Here is a 9,941-nt window from a genome sequence, read left to right on the forward strand (position 1 = left end):
TGTTTGTACATTGCAAGCGGCCTGGATTGGAGAATCTATACCCTGGTATGCCTCATTAAAACATTTAAACCAATGACAGATAGCAATTTGGGACAATCTATTATATTATTAAGCATATTGTGATATATATTATATGTTACTTATAAACAAAATTCCATTAATTGTTTGTTACAGAGTTACCAGTTACTAAATTTAATTACAAAAGTATCTTCACCCAAAAATAAAACACACAACCCCTAGAACTGCCATCAATCACATTTTAACTTGATTGGAATAGTTGCGACTTCTTGTTGTTCACGTCTCCTGCAGGCTTAAGATATGCATTAAGTAAATATAGTGCGAAGTTAGTAAGTAATTAACTCACCGACGTTCCGCAATTCCGCCGGTCTGGCAGCACTGTAGCTGTGGCACTTGTAGCCAACTTCGCGGATATCGGCGCCGCCATCTTGACGCGAAGACCGGAAAAGGCGCGAAACTTCACCGCCTTTTTTCCTGCAAACGAAAATAGACAACATGTTTTTTATTCGATCGATGGTGCTATTGGAAATGGAATATTTATTTGAATAAAATAAATCGTTACAAATTTCTTCCATATGTGGCATAAATTTTTTATGTGAAACCCGCACGTGAGTTCCAACTGTACAGAATCAGTGAGAATACGGTGCCTCTGTTTTTTGTGAGGCTAAAAGAGAAGGTAAGGAAATGGGAAAGGGAAGGTTGGGAAGTACCTGGAGGTCTAGAACGGGCGATAGATAAAGCTTCATGTCAATACGAGTATGGTTAGTAAACATTCCCTAGCACGGTCAACAATTGATAAGAAATTCTGACCAAAAAAGCCCGCCAATACTCCTTGGCTGTCAGTTAAATTTGGCTGTCTGTTGATATACCCAACTTTTTTTGATAATATCGTTATTTATGCATAGTAACTGGTTAATTTATGAACGTAGGCAGATTAACGAAGCTCGTAAGAATGTAAGTCATCATTTAGGCGATCAATTAAATCCGTTCAAACTTGGAGAGACAAAATTCAGACACTTGTATCGTATATCTTGAATTATGGCTAAATATCTCATTGCCAATTAACTCGGTTGTGAATAAAGACCTAATTAACTAATTAATTTCCTTCTTTATGCCAAAAAGTAAATAGGAACTGCCAATGCACAATTAGGTTAGTATTTCAATTCGAAATTCCCAATTTATTCCAAAATTTTAAGTAAACGTATGATGTTTGATGATTCGGAATGTCAAATTACTTTAGTGTTGCCAGTATAAATCTATTACTTTACAATATCGCATTAATAGGCGGAACTACTGATGATTTTGTAGGGATTTAGGCAACTAATATCGGTAATGCAAATCAATACACGCTGGCAATACTGGCAGCTTGCAAATGATTTAACGTCAGACGTCTACGTAAAAGTAATAAATTGACTATGTCTAATTTAAATAATATCTTGAATGTACATTGTACATTGGCAGTCCACATGCACTTTTTGATACTAAAAAGGGAGTTAGTTTATGTTAATTAGTTCATGAGGTCTTTAGTTATGACCAACATTTTTTTTCCTTCAAGGTGAAACGGAATCAATTGACCGCTTTTCGATACTCCGTGGATCGTGTATATGATTTTTTTCAACTTAAGAGCTTCGTTAGTTCACCTTCATTCATTAATTAGCCCGTTATTTTGCACAACGAACGACATTATCCAAAAAAATCGTTTATATTGGCTTTTGTCTACCGACTGTAAGAATCATATTTGAAGCAATATTTCGAATTTCAACGTTAGTCTTCCACATGGGCTTATTCTGAAAAAAAAACTAATCTTAAACCACCAAATGTATAATTTATCATTTTAACGGAAACCTGTATATGCTACTCACTTGATTTTATAATGTGATTTGGTGAGGCTGGTGGAATCAAAGAGAAAAATCTATATTGTTAATTTCGCAGTTTCCGCAGAAAATCTTCAATTAAAGGTTCAAAACACAATACCGAAAATTCTTTGTTTTTCTTTTCAAGAAAACTCCCATTAATATCGCTGCTATATTATAACGCTTTGTTTCAATGTATTGCGTCTTTTATTATTCTCAGCGTTTTCTTTTTCCACAAAGCGAGAACTGATATTATTATTTAAATTTGATGTCTTCCAGACTATTGAATATTAAATGAAAATATTTTCAAACCATTGACTTTTAACTGTCTCTCCTGAAGTCAAACCTTGAATTGTTCACTATCTAACCATTCTATTATTTTTATAAAAGAGGATCCCTTAATAATGTATTCTAAAAGTTATTTTTCGGAAGCTCCCCTAATAAGGACCATTTAAGCAAATTCAGATCGTAAAGGCCAGTCACGTCGTCAGTAGAAGCTGTACAAACATTTTAAAATAAAATAATTCTCTTTTTTCACCTCGCTGATGAAATTTTATCTCAGTATGCTAATCATTTCTAAGCTAAATTACAAACGAAAACAATTAAATGTTCTCTAATTAAAAAAAAAATCATTTATTTCACGGAAATTATTGTTCGGTATATGCAGAAATTAATTAATAAATTAATGGAGCTTGAGCCTTGAATCCCGAAGAAGGTAATTATTTTAAATCGCCTTTGAAACAAATTTAGCGAAAATTAGGAGAGATTGAAAGGCTGATAGAGATATTGAAAGAAGGCTAAATGTAGGAAATTCCATTAATGAAGGACTAAATGCGGTTAGCGCTCACAAAATAAAATGTCCAATGAAGTGAAGCTAGGGGTCCACAATGGAAAGCTGGTACTTGTCCTAATGATCACAGTGAGGCATGGAACTGGCAGAGGGAGGACGAAATAAGATCCCTGAAGCTTATGCCTGATAAAACAATCTACGATCGTGTGAGAAATGATGAGATTCGCAAAAAATGCACGGATGATGTAAGTTTAATGAGTTAGATTAAGAAAAGGAATTTTAGATGATTTGGGTATGTAGAACAAATGATAGAAGAAATGAGAATATATGACGCGAATGTAAATAGTAGAAGAAATCGGAGACAACACTATTAACACTTTAACCGCGGGAAGGGTATTTTAACCGTTTCACTGGATTATCGGTTAACCTCGGAATGGTATTTTTACCCTTTTTTACTATTCATCGTAAAATGTGGATAGTTAACATTTACGCATAACTTGGGTACGTTTTGATCTCGTTTCAAAGTACACACTTAGTTTGACTATCTCCGTGACCGAGCGGTTGAGATCCTTGGATATGGATCCAGGAATCGCCGGTTCAAATTTTGGCATGCAAAAAAAAGAATTGATTAATATGTATTATTTCACAATATTTCAAAGGCTCGAAATAAGAAGTTCGTAATAAGTTATTTAAATTTCTGAGAAAGGAAAAAATAAAAATAAATAAAAAAAATTTAATTTAAAAAACATTTTTTTAAATGTTCTATCTCTTTGCAAATTTATTTTTTACGTTCTGGTTCCAGTTTAAGATGGTGGCCGTTTTAATGGTTCAGTAAATATCCTTTATTCAAATGTGATCGATCGTAGAATTATTGTTGTGTTTATTAATTAAGTAGGTAGATATTTGTCTACCTAATTATAAATCTAATGATTTCAGAGGAAATTTTGGTTTTGAAAGAGAAAATTTGAAACATAATTTAATGTACGCTAGGTCTACTGTTCACAGAACTACTGGTTTATTTATTTTATTTAACATTTCATATTATCAGTTTGATTACACTTAAAAAAACCTCTTTGGTTAGCCCTGGTTCGTTTGGTTGTAGTGATGTCCGGCAACATTTATTGAGAGTTCTATTTCACACTTTAAACAACATTTCCACCATAAGTCATTAAAATGTATGATGTGGTTGGTACATGTGCGAAAATAAGACAAAACACGAAACGGCTTTTTCATATACTAAGTTTCGTATATTTACTGCTGTAATGTAATCCAGTTTCAGGGAAATGCGTATATGTTCACTTGTGTACGTAATTGCCACCAAAATGAATAATAGCGATAGAATACATTGTCATCAACAATGAGTCTCTCTGTTCAGTTTCAACTGAATCGGATGCCGCGAAGTGGGTTAATTTGTGGGTTAAGATTTGCATTAATTCATTACCGAAAAGAAATAGATAAACATTCTAAAAGGTGTATTGAAACTCAAGAAAAGTCGTACCTATTGGTTCTTTCGTAGAACGAATTCAATCATCAAAATAAACAAGTACGTAATTATTATTCCGATTAATTTCGCATAAATAGACCACCAATTGTGCGGGTAGCTTTTTTCTTTAACTAATAACATAATATCACAAATTGAACTTTAAATCAACATTTTCAATGATAAAAATAAATTCTTGTACTTTTTTATAATGCCTCAAATCCATATCTACGGAGTCTGGAAGCTCGTGGTAAAAACAGAAGAACAAAAAAATTACGTTATCCTTAAAAATTCTCAGGAGATGAAATTTTTGCATAAATTCTCATGTGCTCGTCGTAAACTGTGGAAAAAGTAAGTTCCTTCACTCATTTTTATTCGTATTTCAGAGGAAGGAGAAAAATGAAATGAACATCCACGTAATTATATATTATTTTCTCAATCGGAATTCAATTCAATGCAATTTGTTTATTCCTTTAAAAACATTACAAAATTACATTTTAATTCGTTTTTAAGTACATTTGTAAAATGGTATTACACAATAAATAAGCGCTGTATCAACTATACCAGCATCAATAGAGCTTGCCTTTTAAAAGCAGCTTCACCTTCAGCTAAATATGTCGATATCCGAATTGATTCTGTTCAACAGCAAGACTGCTCTCCCCACCGGCATGAGCATTTCAAGTTAGTCATGCAGGCCGGGAGATAAAACAGTCTATGCTTTCGGTGACGGAGATAACCATCAGGAACATAGAGACTAATACTCTCGACTAATAATCAACGAATCCCTTCTGAACCGTAGATGGTTCATACCCTAACAAGCCCAAGAGAGTTCAATCCCCAAGCCAGTAGGATAGAGCCACGGGTAGTAGCCATACTCCCTCAGGTAGAGGAATCTCAGAGATTTATTCTGCACTCTCTCCAACATGGGGGAATACTTCACCTGATGTGGGCTCAAACCACCGACCCAATCTCAAGCCTACTCCTAACCAACGCAATGTATAGCACTGTGAGAACCCGGTTGTCTCTAAAATTCCTCGCAGTATTGCGTAGGACGAAGCCCAACATTTTCATTGAAGCACTACACGTCATTTCGATATGAGCATAAAATGTCAGCCTATCAAATATGATGCCAAGATATTTCATAGTGGAGACACGTTTTAAACTGAGGACGGAATTGAGAAACAAATGAAGTCTAGAAAAATATTTGACCCAGAGGTTGGCAACCATCTGTCAATTCTTTAATTTAATTCGGTATTTAATCATCCAAATATTACTATTATTATTAACTATTCGTCTCCTAGGCCGCAGACGACCTTCGTTGTCAAGGGATAAGGCTCCCGACTAGCAAGCCAAATGTTGCGAGCTTAAATTCCGGGGTGCGCAAGTAAAAATTATTTGAATAATTTGTGTTACTTCACAATTTATTCAATTAAAATAACAAATAGTATACTTGCGGCACGTTCCAGAGTGGAAGATACTCTCAGTAATCCTGTTCAAATGTAACAATTCCAGGACTGAGCATTTCAAATACTTGCTAATACCTAGTAGATTACATGAAGTGATAGGTACGCAGATGTAGCGGATCTGTTCAATCGCACAGAAGCTAGGTACAAAAAGGCTTTAATATCGTATCTTAAATCATTATTTATTAAACCTAATTCTAATTGTACTTGTTTATAATATTTTGTATGTAATTGTATCTCCTTCTAGTATTAATGTATTAAGTTTATACTTTCTGTCGTCCTTTTATGATCAAATGCCACAGTTAATATATTATTACTAGTGTTTGATTATACTTGTATTCTGTGACATGTAATTATTGTGTTTGGTAAACTTATTTATTATTTATTTATTTATTTATTATTTTATTTACGCCCTAATGGGCTTTTACATGAAAATATACATTTACATTGATTACAATAATTGAACATAAGAAGATAAATGGAGTTAATTGTAAGAAAGCAACACATATAATAAAATTTTGTGCAAATTAGCAAAACACTAATAAGATGGATTCAATATAAAATATACCCAAGCATGAAATAGTAAGTAAAAGAAAGTTCAACATAAAAAGTAAGTAAGTGGGTGTGTTTAAACCCAGTATTAATTGTGAGTTTAACAAATCGATAAACCAATATAAATTAGAGTGTAACTTACTCGTGAGGTAAAGAACATTATAACAGAGATTTAAAAAAAAAAAAAAAAAAAAAAATAACAAAATAAGAGTTGCACCTGTAAAAAGCAAAAACTAATAGAATTTAGCAATAATCTTATACCGTAGATATTATACAAATAAATATCGCCCTGGTTTAAGTCCACCATTCAGGATTGAAACAATGCTTGAAATGGCTTTAGCAGTGTTTGGTGACCAGATCTGAAGAACAAGGTACCTTCCCCTTTCCCATCTCCTTTCCCTCCTCACTACTTTTAGCCTCTCAAACATGGAAGTAAGAACCAGGTAGAAGAAGTAAGGTTCTTACTTCCATGCTCACAGGATACCCTATTGGGGATATCATTTTCTCACTGGCTACAGACGGTTAGGAGCAGTTGGGACTATTGTGCCATATTCACAACAGCAAAAAAAGAAACATGTAAAACACAATAAACTATAACCGGTTTACTCTTCACACTAACTCTTGACTATTGCAGATTCCTCTGCAAATGGGTTGCAGTCTTAGGTGTACAAACGTCCGGTGGAAATGCCGTCTATTCCACCGGTATTTTAATTGCAGTGAAAATATTTAATGGCCTTTGTGTTTTATCTATCTTACGACATGGGTCTTTTCAAGACCTAGGTTCCCTCCTACTTTTCCTCAAAAGACTCACCCCAAAGATTACGTAGTTCCTGAATGAATTTATATTCCTCGGGTCGTTCTGTTTGGATCCAATATAATATTTATGCATATAATATATATAGTTTTAAATTGATAACGAATTATTATAAACAATATTAAATTACAATAAAAGATATAAATTTGTTTTAGACCACTTTAATTTTAATTGTACTCTACCGGTTTCGGAAGCACCCTTCCTTCGTCAGGAGAATATTAAAACTAACCTATGATACAAAATATTTACAGATATATACACAAAAAATATAATTTAGGTGTTTGAGTGGGAGGTTAACAAAGGGGGACGGGTAATTGGGGGAATTCCAGCAATAACAGAGCGGTTTACTGGAAATATATCTAGAATGGGACTAAACGATAAATTAATTTGGTTATTCAATATACTATCGTTATTATTTATGGAATTTTTGATTTCAAGAGCTTCTAAGTTATCCAATCTCTTGCTTTTATTATTACGGTGAAGAATTTTAACCCGTGTGTCCTTATTAAAAGTATGATTAGTGGAAATAAAATGATTGGCAAACTCTGAAAAATTATTGTTATTTAAACATCTTAAATGTTCCGTGATTCTAATATTTATATTTCTGGTTGTCTTACCTATGTAGAATGATGGACAGTCATTGCAACATAGTTGGTAAATGCCTGAGTGGCTCAATTTACGATCTTTATCTTTAGTGTTTTTTAATAATTTACCTAAGGTGTTATCATATAGAACGCGGGCTTAATGTGGGAAGGTAATTTTTTTGTACTAACTGAAGAAAAAATGGAAATATATAAGAATTTACGCCATTGAAAGGGATTTGTGATTTTATTATTAGTTTCAGTTGTACCAAATAAAAAATTATTAGTTGAAATGAGCTAAGTTTCTTATTCAGGATTTAATCAATTAAGTGTTTTTGGAGTAACCATTATTAAGAGCAATTTTTTTAATTTTAGATAGTTCAATTGTGAAATCAACAGATGATAAGGGGATTTTTACTAGTCGGTGTACCATCGAATGATAGGCAGAATGTTTATGTGTTACCGGATGGTTTGACGTGCTATGTATGATTGTATCCGTGTATGTGGATTTACGATAAATGTTTAAATCAATTTTATTATTTACTGAAGTTAGCGTTAAATCTAAAAAATTAATCGATGCATTACTGCTTATCTCTAAAGTGAATTGGATATTTTTATGGAATGAATTTATAAGAAGAAGGAATTTAGTTAGTTGCCGCTCTGTCCCAGTCCAAATACAGAAGATATCGTCAACGTATCTCTTCCAGGATATTCTTTCTTCAAAAGTTCCGATTTACAATTAAAAATCTTATTTTCTAGGTTATTCAAAAAAATGTCTGCTAACAGGGGACTCGTTGGACTACCCATGTGTAACCCTTGATTCTGTTGGTAGACACTGTTGTTATATTGGAAATAGTTTTGGTTAAGGCACATATTTAATAGACGAAACAGGTCATCAATCAAATCTTTATCCAAATAAGAGGAATTTAGAATATCTGTAATTATTTCTTTACAATCAGTTGTTGGAACATTTGGAAACAAATTAACCACATCAAAAGAAATTAATTTAGCATTATTAATATAAAATATTAATTATTATTTATTTAATTAATATTAATTATTAATTTGGCTCTGTTATTGCTGGAATTCCCCCAATTACCCGTCCCCCTTTGTTAACCTCCCACTCAAACACCTAAATTATATTTTTTGTGTATATATCTGTAAATATTTTGTATCATAGGTTAGTTTTAATATTCTCCTGACGAAGGAAGGGTGCTTCCGAAACCGGTAGAGTACAATTAAAATTAAAGTGGTCTAAAACAAATTTATATATTTTATTGTAAATTATGACGAGCCACAAAGTAAATGCTTATTACAAATATGTAATATTAAATTAGCCTGAAATACGTACATAAATTGAAAAAATCTTTCGAGAAAAAATAAATGCCGCTGATGGGAATCGAACTAGCAGCCTTCCGATTGCCGGTCGCGTTCACTAGCCACTATGCTACGTCGGCTTATTTTACTGCTGGTTTGCTTTCCGTCGGGGCATTTATTTTTTCTCGGAAGATTTTTTCAATATATATGTGTTTCAGGACAATAACTATTGTTTATAATAATCTTTTATCCTTTGTGCTTAACATAAAATACCTAAATTTGCAAATATTTATCTTTATAAAACTAATATTAAATTTGTAGTTTTTCTCGCGATTTTCTAAACAGCATGTACTGTACAATGTATGGAATAAGATCTATTTGATGTTTGTTTTCATGAATCCTATTCTAAGAATTCAGCGGCAATTGATACGTTGATTTAATAACTCTATTATTAAATTAGTTCAAAATATGATTGATAACTATCAATTAGTTATAGCATTGTATCATTACTTCAGAGCGAGGTTCGCTGGTGGGCGGGAAATCCTTCGTTAATTGGCTATTTATTAGTCCTTGTAGTTTATGTTTCAAGATGTGTACTTGTACAGATATAAGATCATTAAAAGTATATACAATCACGCGCCACTTGAAGAAATTCGCTTCAATTCTGTTGATTTGATTTGATACCTTCTTCTAAATTCTTACCTTGGTTCTGTGCTTATGTGTATATCCCTGTCTGTTTCCTTTTTTGTTTCTTCTTGTTTGTTCTACTTAACCTCCCTTTTTCTATTTGTGTACTGTTTTGTATGTGAAACCTGTAATAATGATATTTTTCTATTTTTGTACTGTTTCGAATGTGAAACTTATAATTTTGATATCAAAATACCAATGTAAAATTATAGGTACCTACTAACTCCCACCACAATTGTAAGTTCCAGTCGTCCTAAATTGAGTTTTGTAACTTATCGGGATTGCTCTAGCAAAAAATAAAAATATTTTAAAAATTTCAAAAATAAAAATATTTGAGTGGTGTCAAAAAAGCGTTTGCGTTTTTTATTTAAATTACACATGTGCTT

The sequence above is a fragment of the Hesperophylax consimilis genome, chromosome 16 (assembly GCF_061612785.1).
Source record: "Hesperophylax consimilis isolate HC1 chromosome 16, BYU_Hcon_1.0, whole genome shotgun sequence".
In the NCBI taxonomy this organism is placed as follows: domain Eukaryota; kingdom Metazoa; phylum Arthropoda; class Insecta; order Trichoptera; family Limnephilidae; genus Hesperophylax; species Hesperophylax consimilis.